Source organism: Peromyscus eremicus, chromosome 12, assembly GCF_949786415.1.
Source record: "Peromyscus eremicus chromosome 12, PerEre_H2_v1, whole genome shotgun sequence".
NCBI classification, from domain to species: Eukaryota; Metazoa; Chordata; class Mammalia; order Rodentia; family Cricetidae; genus Peromyscus; species Peromyscus eremicus.
In genome coordinates this window covers 44,468,145-44,481,590 of record NC_081428.1, presented here as the reverse complement: position 1 = coordinate 44,481,590, position 13,446 = coordinate 44,468,145, and the positions used below count along the sequence as shown (strand labels likewise).

Sequence of the window (13,446 nt, the reverse complement as noted above, 5' to 3'; positions counted from 1 at the left end):
TACTTTGTTTCCCCAGTGAGACTCTCTTGGAGAAAATTATTTTTCCATTAGCAAGTGGCTATCAATTAGAAATAGTTTCTGGGTTAGGGGTGGGGGGCACGTGTCTATTTTTTTCTTTTAGCTCTATGACCCCAACTGATGCAGACCTGGTAGGTCCTGTGCATGCTGCCACAGTCTCTGTAAATGCATGTGTGCCAGCTCTGTTGTGTCTAGAAGGCCTACAGCATCCTCCATCCCCTTTGGCTCTTATACTTTCCTCTTCCTCTTCTGCAGCATTTCCCGAGCCCTGAGGGAGGGATTTGATGGAGACATCTTGTTCCCTCAGAACTCATAAGGTCTATTTTGGAACGTGGCTGAAGGATGGCCCTTCAGGGCAGTATTCTTCCTGGAGAAGAAAAATATAGCAAAGAGGAGATAAGCGGATAGATCTCCCAGACCCTGAATATTTAGGGACATAAGATATCACCAAGCCCCATGATCAAATGAGGTAGGTGCTAATATTTCAGCAAAGATGTGGAAGGCCATCAAGCAACTCATCTATGCTATAGCTACGCTTCCGGCAGCGGGATGAAATGGTATTGAAGCTGTTGATTAGTCTCTTGGGATTTTATAGTTTAAACCTCTGTGGCCTGCACAGTTTACTCACAGTGTTGACACAGTAGTACTGTTTGCATAGTTAAAACCAGAATCACTAATCAGAAGAAAGCCATTTGGAATGATGCTCCTAGGATGTTGGAATACCTCCTATGTCTCTTCCTCATATTCCAACTCTTTGGATATGTATCTTGAAAAGAAACAAAATGACTTGCTTCAATTTTAAAAAGTAATAGTTAGTTCCATAGGTTTTAGTCTGGGTTTCTGCCCTTCCTGTTCATTCATTCATTACTGAAAACTCCATTCATTCTGAGTCAGCAGGTGAGGTGTGTGGGTGGTTCCACAGCTGGAGAACAGAAACCCTGCGATGGCTAGCATTTAGTAAATCAATTTCTCTCTCCCTCCCCGCTCCTTTCCCTCCTCTCCTCTCCCTCACCAGAACTTTATGTTAAATAAATACCTGCTGTGGTTACCTACCCATCCGAGAATGAGAATGCAACAGTATGCTGACTCATTGGAGGCTTATTAGTCATCCAAAAAACTATTAGAACAAAATGAAAAAGAAGACAGAGATTAATTATTTTATTTATCTTGAAAAACTGTATAATTTTCAGTGTGGAAGTATGTTCTTTTATTCACTAATAGTTTTTTTTTTCCTATAAGAATTTTAACCTTAAACTTGGCTTCAGTATGTTAACTATTTCAAGTATGTTACTTAAAAAAAAAAACTCATAAAAGGGTAAATCGTAATCAAGAACGTGGGGACTTTTAGTTTTGGACCTGCCATAAGATGAGATTGTGCACAAGTCCTGCAGCAGGAAGGCTTTCTTTGGTCTCTGGGCTCACAGGAAGACAGAAAACATAAACCAAATTCTGTGCTGTAATACCAGAGTCCTGAGCAGCGGACAGGGCTGCTGTGACTGAAAATTTAATGTCAGAGAAAAGGAGACTAAAACACAGCATCCATCAATACTGAAAACAATCCGAGATCCCTGGATTAGGCTCAGATCTTGGAAAGGGCTAGGGTGGCTTAGTAGTACTAGTTGAGTCTTAGAAGAAACAAATTGAACCATTCTCTGGTTGATGGTATGTTTAATTTAGGTCTCATTTCCCCCAAAATCTTATAGGTAAGGGCTTACCAAGAAAGGCAGGAAGTGGTGGAGTCCCTGTGCCTTGATTGTTTCCCTAAACAGCTGACTTTAGGAGTAGAGAGAATAACTGAAAATGGAAGCCAGCTCTTCCATGACTCAAACAAGCTTGAAAAAAATCTCAGCCTCAAATAATGAAGGTGATTCCAGACTTAGGGCCCCTAACCATGTGCCAAAATGCTAGAAATTACATCCCAGGAAGGGCAACAGAAGGCCGAATTTAAATTAGGAAATGTTTTAGGCATAATATCTGACACTCAGTTAAAAAGCATGTAAAATAAATGAGATGACATAAAAGTCCAAAAGACCAGCACACAATAGAAGAGGTCCACAGGAGATTCAGAAAACTGAGGCATGAGAAAAATATCTCTTCAAGTAACTAACTGTGCTTCGTTCAAGATATTTCAACAGAGGAATAAATGAAGGTTCTAGAACTTTACAAACAAACAGTAATCTGGAATTGAAAATGTAGTGGTGAGTTTACTATGTTTAGGCTGAGCAGAAGAGGGGACTAATTAATCCAAAAATAGTTTAGGGAAAAATTCCATTTAAAGACAAAAATGGGCTGAATGACTAGGGCATAGTAAGAGACACATGGACACACATGATTACAATTTCTGGAGAAGGAAGTGGAAGCAAAATGGGGCAGCAATGTATTTGAAGTGAAATTGACTTACAATTTGAAAACTGGATTAAAGATATAAAACCATAGATCCAAAGTACCCTATAACACTGAAAAAGAATAAATGGAAACAAGACCACATGTAGGTATATTGTAACCAAGCTACTGAAATGGATATATGGGTACACGCTTACAAAAAGGTAGCAAAACTAGTTGTAAGGCCAACGTCATCAAAGTAGGATGGCACAGTAGGCATCTGGCTCAAGACCTCTGTTGAAAGTCGGTATCTGAGATGACCTCTGCAGTGTGTCTACTCCTGACTTTTCTTCTTGCATGACTCTGTCTTCCACCCTCCAATCAGATTTCTCCCTGGGACACGTCCCTTCTTACTCTACATATTATACGGGAAAGGGATGAGGATGCTATCTTCCCATGCCTAGTGCTATATTACAAACCCATGTTTTCATTGGTGATGCTCCAGTCTTCCTCCCAGGTCCCTCTCAGCTAAGATCTTCCTTCTTCCTATTACGCTTCCCAGTTTCTTTCTTTCTCTTTCCTTCCTTCCTGACTTTCTTTTTCTTTCCTTCCTTTCTTTCTTTCCTTCCTCCTTCTTTCTTTCCTCTCTGTCTATCTCCTTCCTTCCTTCCCTCCCTCTGAGATAGGATGTCTTAGTTACTGTTTATTACTGTGAAGAGACACCATGACCAAGGCAGTTTACAACAAAAAGCATTTAATTGGAGGCTTGCTTACAGTTTAAGAGAGTTACTGTTTCATGATCATCATGGTGAGAATTATAACAACACACAGGCAGACACGGTATTGAAGCAGTTGGTGAGAGCTTACATCTGATCTACAAGTGCATGGCAGAAAGAGCAAAACTGGGCTTTGAGATTTCAGAGCCCACCCCAAGAGATATACCTCCTCCAACAAGATCACACCTGTAGCTTCCTAATCCTTCCAATATGGTCCACCAATTAGGAGCCAAACATATGAGCCTATGGGGGCCATTCTCATTCAAACCACCACACAAGGTTTTACAGCGTAGGCCAGACTAGTCTCAGAGGCACAGAGATCTGCCTGGCTTTGCATCCATCCCAAGTGCTGAGATTAAAAGTGTCTCATCATGTCTTACCCTCTCAACTTTCTTTCCTGTTTGATTATTCTGGTAACCTACCTTACTCTCAGGACTTTGGATTGTAATGAAAAATTCCTTTACTCTACCAAGAAATTATAAAAATGTAGATATACACTTTGACCTTTCTTTCTAAAAAAAAAAAAAAAAGATGGGATAGAATCAATAAAACAAGTGGCGTTTTGAAAATGGTAATAAAATTAGTAAACTCATGAGATTTATCAAGAAAAAAGGAGAATACAGAAATATCTACTACAAGAAATAAGAAGGTAATGTTTATGTAGACCTCATATATCCAACTTCAGCCAATACACTTGAGAAACTTTAACAAAGTCCTACAAAAATACATTAAAACTGACATAAGAAGTAGAAATTTTAAGTGTACTTGAAATAGGATATTTGGTAGTAAATTTTATAAAACACCTGGAAAATGCTAATTTTGCTATAGACAATAAAATAGGAAGAAATTGTCCAAAATCACTTTGTTGGACTAGTATAATTTTCATAGTAAAATTTTAAGATAGATATTAACAAATAAAAAATTACAGGTCAAATTCCCTTATGGTCATGATAGTACAAGTTATAACAACATCAGAATCAAAGAATATATATATATATATATATAATAAAATACTGATTTAGTTTGATTTGTTCCAGAAATGTTAGTTTTAAATTATAATATCAATATAGTGAACAGTCATAGCATAAAGGTCCAAATGATGTGATCAACTCAATAGATTCAGAACAATAATTGATAACATATAGTGATATTGGATTAGCTATCATTACTCCAAGACACCATCTTACAATAGATCTTATCTAGTACAATAAATTAAAAGAAAACAAGAATTTAAGTATAAAGAAAAGTTATTCAAACATAACATAACATAATCTTGCACTTAAAAAAATCTGTGTCATCAGCAATTTTTTACACTTCATGAATTATTTTACTAAGTTTTTGCATGTATTACATGAATTATATTTCTGTATATATTAGTTAGAAAAAAATTTACTCTACCTGTTATTAAGCTTTTTATAAGGCTATAATTATTGCAATAATGTAGTGTTATCACAGGAATGGATCCATAGATCCATGTAATAGAATAATACCCACAAATGTCAAACTCTGCAAATGAGTCTACTGGATTTATGGTAAAGAAGGAAATATAGAGCAGTGGGAGCAAAGATCTTTTAACAGATGTTTCTGGGTCAGATAGATAATTATAAAGACAAAAACAGATACTTGACCTCTACATGATACCACCCAGTATCATCCCAGGTGATAGAAAATTAGACTGCTTTGAAAATAATATACCATAGTGTCTATAAATGTGAAAGCACTTAACAGTGAAGAAAAGATTTATATAACAGAGTGCTTTAAAACTGACAGCATCTATTCCTCAAAAGAATGGAGTGGGAACTTACAACATATCATCCAAAAGTGTGTGTTGAGAATGTATGAAGAACAGGGGGTGATGGTATGTTATTTTAATACCAATACTTGGGAGGCAGAGACAGGTGGATTTCTGTGAGCTCAAGGCCAGCCAGGGCTACACAGTGAGACCTTTTCTATAAATAAATACATACATACATACATACATACATACATAAATAAATAAGTAAACAAATGGATATGTTATGGGTGACATGAAAAGCATAAAACAAAAAAATGAAATAAACGTAAGATGAAGAAAAAGAAATAGAAAAGATAAAAACATAAAATGAGGAAAAAGCTCAAATATGCAATAGAAGTAAGTAACTATTTTAGTTTTCAAAATTTTAAGAAAGTCAAAGGATTTTAGCTTCAGTGATAAATAATGAACAATATGTGTTTTAATAATAAGGTTGACATAACTATTAGAATCTGTAAAAAGAGAATAATGATCAACGATTTTGCGCCAATATATTGAAAATATAGACACAATGAATAATTCATTGGAAAAATGATTTACCAAAACTAACTCAAGAAGAAATAGAAATCCGGAGTAGTCTTGCAATCACTGTCATCACAAAGAAAGCATTAGATGCTGAGGGTTTTAGAAGGAAATTCTACCAAGAACTTAAGAAGCAGGATAGTAAAACCATTCTAACAATTTTCTTGAGGATAGAGAAATAGAAAATAATCCAAACTCATGTTATCAGGGTAGTTTGATCCTGAAAATAAAACCATAAATAGACATTATGGTAGATAAGATAGAGATGTGAATTGTTTGATGTTATTTGCAAGAGGAGATGAATTTTGTTTCCTCTGCAGTTTTCATTGCCATTCAAGGCTTTTATTTATTTATTTGTTTGTTTATTTACCATTAAAGTGTGATGGCAGTGGTGCTACGACAGTTCTGGAACTGGCTTTAAAAGGAAGGATGGGTATGCATTGGTTTCTTAGATGCTGGAGTTATTTTGTGAGAAATCAGACTTCCCTATTGTGCAGTGCAAAGCCCTGAGACTGTATGGAGATGAGGGGCCCAAATGAGCCTAACATTCCAGCCTTCCCGCCAAGACATATTTGTTTGAATTTGTCTTGGACTTCAGCCCAGTCCATTCACTAGCTGAATGCTACTCCTTGATCTCAGTTAATACCACACAGAACTGAAAACTTTCCCAGGGAAACGCTACTCAAAAGTCCAACTCCCAGAAAACAGGGAGGCATGATAAAAAGATTGTTGCTTTAAGTCTCTGTATTTTAAAGTACTTGGTTATGCAGCAGTTAAAAACTGAGACAGTTTGTGCAGCAGAGAGAACTCACTCTCCAATGCCAGGTGTGAACATAGATGCAAAATAGATTGAGTGACACTGGCAAAAGCCAAATCCAGTGAAACACAGGAACACCCACACACACCCCCACACAACTGAATGCACACATGCATGCATACATACACAGAAGCCACATTCTAGCTGTCATGAATTTTCTACTCTTTGGAATAAGATTTCTAGAAATCTTATTTCTGCATGCTTTTGTAAAGTAATAAATGCCTTGCCATTACTATACAAATGATAAATGGCTTATTTATCATGGCGCTGCTGCTGACTTACTTCTTCTGCATTTATTATTCCTTGGTTATCTATGTTACAAGTATTGTATTTTATACATTTTGAAGAGCACTCTATTCTGCATCATTGATCAATATGTCTTATTCTTTCATAATAACACAGTTGTCATCTTCTCCATTAAGAGACTCAAGATGGAGCTGGGAAGATGGATCAGGAGATAAAGCACTTACTCTACAATCATGAAGACAGGGATTGGATCCCAGCACCCATGTAAGTATTGGACAGGCGTTTCAGCCGGACTGCAATACCAGTATTCTCTCAGAAGGAGACATGACAAAGGTCGATAGCTAAGCTAGCGCGTCAGTGAGCTCTGCACTCCAGTGAGAAACCCTGCCTATTCTACAAGGTAGGATGGTTTCTCAGCCTTTTAGCTACGACCAAGTAAACTAACTTCTTATCAGCTTACTATTTGATACGACCTCGATCCAGGGATAACATATTAAACCAATGACAGTGCACATACAGCAAATGGGCACATGAAAATAATTCTACATGAATATAAATCCAATACCATTATGCACCATGAAAATGCAATTCAAGACCACCATACATGTGATCACATGCCTAGCAGAACAGCCAAATGAAAAATAGCACCAAATGCTGGTGAGACAAAGAAACTGGGTCATTTATACATCCCTGATGGGAATATAAATTGGTGTAGCCACTCTAGAAAACTGCTTGGCATTTCTTACAGAACTGAGCATGTGATTGCCATACACCTATGGATTGTTCTCTTGGGCTATTATATAGATAAATAAAAACTTATATTTGAAGAGAAAACTGCACAAAATATATCATGGGAAGTGATGGTGGAAGACACCAAAAGTCAACCTCTGGCCTTCACACACTTGTGAACCCAGAAACATGTATGCCTCCCCCCCTTTTTTACACACACTATATACACATACATAAGATTGATAGTGAAAGTTTTTATGTTATTCCAATAAATGTAAACAGAGCCTTTTACAAAAGTCAATGCTCCATCACTACAAACTCTTACAAAAGGGTACTATGAGATGGCTCGGTGGGTAAAGATGCTTGCTACCAAGTATGTCAACCTGATTTTTATCAGGGAACTCACAATTCTCCCTGGAAAGGGAGAAATGAATCCAGCAAGCTGTCCTCTGACTTCCACATGTATTATATGCCTGCAGGCCTATATATTTGTGTGTGTGTGTGTGTGTGTGTGTGTGTGTGTGTGTGTGTGTGTGTGTTTATTCACACACAGAGACTAAATACATAAATATATATATATATATTTTTTTGAAATATAATCTTAAAAAAGTCACTTAGAATAAAGGAGCAGAAGGGCATATTTTTAATCCATGAGGGATTTCTGCTCAGGATGAGCAGCAAGTCTTGTGTTTCCTGTTTTCCTGCAGTCACGTTCATGTTGCATTTAAAAGCAGGAAGACTGCTTATCATTAGCACTGCTACTTAACATTGTGCTTCAAATCTCATGGTAAACTACAAGAAATAAAAGGCACCAGGTGGTTTTTATAATAACAACAAGATAGGCAGAGGTTTCTAGTAACAAAGTAACAAACATAGACCAACCTATGGAAACATTTCAAATTTTAATCCGAAGATTTTGAAGATCTATATAACTAGAAGACTTATCAATTCACAGATAGAAAGACTTGGTATCATAAAGCTTTATGTTTTTCCCAAGTTCATCTTTCAAATTAGAATTTCAACAGTGGCTTCAGTGAAACTTAACAAGATGATATAAAAATTCACAGGAACTGGCAAAATACCAGAATATAGATAGACAAGACATTCCTGAAGACTGAAAAAAAAAAAAAGCAAGAAGAAAACTCTGGTGGGAAGATTCGGCATGTAAGCCTCTGAGATCTAAAGCTATGGTAGTTAATATATTTAATACTTATGAGAAATAGACATGGTGATCACAGAGGCACAGTAGACAGACTCTTCAAAATACATAAAATGTGACAATTACAGTGTTCCTCGTAATCAGAATGCTAAATGTAACAGACATGTCTATGGCAGTTCTATTGATGATAAGTCATTTATGACTTAAAAAATTATTTGGAGAGGATGGTTCATCCTGAGATCACTGATTCTCAAGGGCGGAAGATCCATGAAAGCAGACTCTTAGTTATCCTTCTGCTGAGTGCATGGTTGCTTCATGCCTCTGTGAACATGTGGTTCTCTCCCTTGCCGGATGAGTTTCCTGATCACTAAAACATCCGTTTTGGATATTGAGATGCTCTGTGCTTAACTGCGTCTGGCCTCACTTAGAGCAGCAGCTCTTTAGTCTCTTTGCCACACTGTCCTTGTGATGAATGGAAATTACTAATTTGGTTTTGCACATTAATCACACTAGTCTGATTTGCTCACATGTTTTCACCATCAGGCCAAGTTTCCCGAAAATAGAATTGACAGCAATGTTTGCTAGTCTCTGGGATGTTATTGGAGATGAATTACGGAACGCAAAGAAATGGACTTTGGTTGTAGTCACAGAAGGGAATGAAAGGAAAAGGTAAAGCGATGGCATCTTCTCTATGTTCCACACACTGTACTGATCTCATTACATGTATGGAGTCATGGAATTAGCATGCTGGAATGGACTTTAGGCCAACTATCAAATTGTTCATTTCACAGACATGGCAAAGCTCCCAGGATATCAGGTCACTCACCAGGTTCCGATGTGGCAAAAGGCACAAAAACCTAGATAACCAGATTCCTAGCCCACTGCCTTTTCCCGGAATGGTTTCTTATTCTGGCATTTCAGAAATAGAAGAGAGAATTTAGTATCCCAGACCTGAGTACATGATCGGCCACACTCTATCACCAAACTGTCCTAGTGTTGACAAAAGAACTGTTTGTTCTAGTGGAGTCTTCTGCATGCAGTCACAGCTGTTGTGAGCTCATGTCTGCAGTAGGCCTGCCATGTCTAACCATCAGCATGGACGGGGAGGGGTTCACGAAGTCCCACCCCTAGCTGAGAAGCTATTGGCAATTGATGGCTTCTTGGGGAAGGACAGTCAAGGATGCAGCTCCACAAACCAGTAGATGGATTGTCACCCACGAATACACAGGTAGCATTAAGTAGACTCAGTGGGTTTTAAGAAAAGAGAACACAGGAAGTTGGGAGGGGAAGGTGGTTGTGGGGGGACAGAGGAGGAATGTGAGGAGAGGGAACGGGGTGTATATACATCTGTGCATGAAATTCTCAATTATAAAAACAAGAACAGTGTTAAGTTTGCTTATGAGATCATTGCTTAGCGTGACCTTCCTAGTATACTTATCTGTGGATTATGTGGTCTGCTATGAAATCATGAACCATGACTTAGTCTAGGTGTTATTCATAATTCTGAATATCATTAAATTATTCTAATCTATGGAAGAAAGAGAAAAATCTCTATGAATCCTGGGCTAGACAACTATTTTTTAAATAAAAATTCATTTATGTAAATTTATAAAATGAAATATTCTTAAATACTTTGATGAAAACAACGTCTATAATGGTATCATTTCAAAGCCTGTCTCTAAAATTTGGTTTAAACCTAAGTTATGCCCAATTAGTTAGAATAATTAATATTTGCTTTTATAGTCTAACATAAGGCTGAATAAAACACTTAATCTGATTTAATGTTCTACAGCCTTGAAGTGTTTTTGAACAAGCTTTGCCTCAGGTACTATTAGGCTTCCTTTACTCATAAAATCCTGGTTTCATTTTGATTGTGAGAATCACACAGAAATAAAATATTTTTCCTGGCTTATAATGATGTCTCCATTTGTGTCTGTGCTATTATATCACCCAGTTAACTGAAAAATTCAATTGGATAGCGTGCATGATCCCAAAATTTAGATGCTAGAGGGCTGGGCATTTACCAGTGATGACTGATTATTTGTTAGTGATCTGAGATCAGCTAAATTGATTTATTTTACAGAAGACCAAACCAACCCACCATCACAACATTAGAATGTGTTGTAAACTGCTCAGCTAGAACATATTAAATTTAGATTTGCATCCCAACTGCAAGTATGAATGGATTTAAGAAGCATGGATTTTTGTTTTTGTTTTTATTCTCTGGAAGCGTAAGCTGAAAGGGGGAAGGCCATTTGTGCACAGAGATGAATGATACTCAAAACACCCTGGTTTCTGCTTCACACATCACTGGAGACACACTGTCCATCTTCTCTAACCTTTCCAAAAGCAGGCTTTGAGTTGATCCATCTGAGAGTCTGAAATTCTCAGCTTTTTGTAAGACCATTTTTAAAAAAAATCTAATGACTCCCAAACAGTTCAAGCTAATCAACTGTCTCACTTATCCAGAGGGCCTGATCCAGTTGGGGGCTCCTCAGATATTAGTTCATAGTTCATGTGTTTTCATTAGTTTGGCTATTTGTCCCTGTGCTTTATCCAACCTTGGTCTCAACAATTCTCGCTTATACAATGTTTGGAAGACACCCAGGCAATGGGACCGGGACTTGTCCTTAGTGCATGAGCTGGATGTTTGGAACCTGGGGCTTACGCAGGGACACTTCACTCAGCCTGGGAGGAGGGGACTGGACCTGCCTGGACTGAATCTACCAGGTTGAACTGAATCCCCAGGGGAGTCTTTGCCCTAGAGGAGATGGGAATGGGGGGTGGGCTGGGGGGAAAGCAGGGGGGGACAGGAGGGGGGAGGACAGGGGAATCCGTGACTGATATGTAAAATTAAATTAAATTATTAAAAAAAGCCTAACGACACAAGCAAGTTGCTGAGTGAGGTAGGTATTTATTACAGTGCTCAACAATGATGCTGTTTGCATGTGGTGAAGATAATATGTAGGGTCAACTCTATTGTGTGTGGTTATGTCGGTGTGTAGGTCAATCTGTGTTTTATCCTGTGTTTTCAATAAACGTTCCAATAGCCAACAGCTGACTGATATACACCAGGGCAGCAAGGCCTGTGCTTTTGCTGAGTATCCTGGCACCTTCCTCTTTCCCCTTGAGAGGAAGTATCCTAATCATAGGGAAGATAACCAGCCATAATGGACCCATTGCCATGGTTACAGTGACCTGAACAGGAGCAGCAGGGGATCTAGACCAGGGTAGCTCACCTCCTCTGTGGGGTGTTATAAACAGAACCTGGGAGAAAAAAGAGTATCTTTCTTCTGAGTTCAGGGACTGGGAATATGAGGCATGTTCCTTGTTATAAATGTGAGGAGACAGGACTGCAGTATCACAGAGTAAAGAACAGAGCAGGAGAGAAAGGGAGAGGAGGAGGAGGGGAAAGGGGAACAGGAGGAGGAGCAGGAGGAGGAGGAGTTGAAGGGAACAGGAGGAGGAGGAGGAGCAAGAGGAGGGAAGAGAAGGTAGAGAACAGGCTGACAGCTGTGAATCCTGTTCCTGGTTCTGGCCCCACAGTGGCCTCATTTGCTGTAATTCCTTAGTTTTGGGGTATGACCCTGGTTCCTCAGAAAATGCACTTTTCACTCAAATGAAGTTTTTTTTCCCTTGTGTTTCACCTCCTCTGCTGTTCTTCTTTCTTAAGATAGAAAGCGTATACCATTAAATTTGGATTTTAATTACAGATACATTTTCATATAAAGCATTTAGAACAATGAATCCCCTTTAAACACTGTATCCCATAAACTTTGATATGGAACGTTTTTTATTTTCATTCAAACATTTTATAAGTACTGCTCCCATTCTTTATTTTGTTTATGAATTGTTTAGAATTATGGTGTACAATTTCCACATTCCTAGCGATTTCTACATATTTTCTGAATCTGACTTGTAATTTAACTCCGTGGTTGTCAGAGACCATGGCTGTCCGATTTCTATCGTTTTTTTCACTGAGCCTTGTGCCCCAACATCTGGCCTTGTCTTTGTGCGTGGTCCACATGGAGCCAAATGGAACACACATTCTGCAGTCTAGGGGAAATGTTCCCAAAACGTCACTTAGTCCCCATGATTGATGACATGGGTCACTTCCACCTGTTTTCTGTCTACGTGTCCCATCGGCTATGGAAGTAGAGATGTCGAAGCTGGGCACAAATGAATTTATATTCGGGTAATATAAACATCGATTTCTTTTCTAAGTAAAGGAGAGAAAAAATAAAAAAAAAAATAAGACTGCTGAAAGTGGGAGAGTGGTAAGAGACGTCCGTCTGCGATACTTGCATATCTTACCTGGGTAATAAGTGAATAACACGACGTTGGAGTGTTTTGTCTTTGACTAGTTGCTGCACAGTCAACAGACAGAAAAATATCCTGAAGAGCCTCTCCATTGTGCTCTTGGCTGCATGTGAAGCGCTCCTGGGGGTAAGCCAAGTCTGGAGGGGTGGGTCCTGTGGATGGCTACACGCGCTAGACAGCAAGACTTACGGCCTAGACCATCATCCCAATACTTTTCAGAAAGCTCCTGATGTGCCTTTTAGGCACTCAGTTACATTAGAGCAGCAGCAAGACGCTTTTACAGAAATTTACAACATTAAAATTCTTTTCAGAGTTGCCCTCCTTATGATCACTTTTATGAACGAGATTTTTAAGCAGGAAATTCATGGTAGGATTAGCTCTTATAGTCTCACACTATTGCAGCCAGGAGGCAGGTTTTAGCCTGTTTATTAGAGAAAAGGGTCCCTGACAGTCCAGGAACAGGCCATGGCTTCCAGGCTTCCCATGGGTATAGATTAATGACAAGAACAGTATGTTGAAAAATTAGATGGCCCTGGGAAGCATAGTTTTGTCTTAAATTCATGTGCGCCCTCTTACGTTTTCCCTGTGATAAAAATAAAATGCTGTAAGAGTTTCTTTTGAAAGCTGTTATACCTCTGAAGTGTGTTGCAATAACATCAGTTTCTGGCAATAGAGCTGACATATTTCTGTCCAAATTATATACACACAGATGTTATTTTAAAAGCAACAATCCAGCAATTATCCA

General features: G+C 38.4%; 1 long non-coding RNA gene across 1 annotated transcript; it reads left to right on the top strand.

Moving 5' to 3' along the window:
- Nucleotides 1-4,148: 4,148 nt before the first annotated feature.
- Nucleotides 4,149-10,296, top strand: LOC131922530 (uncharacterized). Its single transcript, XR_009382304.1, has 2 exons — nucleotides 4,149-6,893; nucleotides 8,925-10,296. It is a non-coding gene; the product is annotated as an uncharacterized LOC131922530 (long non-coding RNA).
- Nucleotides 10,297-13,446: the final 3,150 nt, after the last annotated feature.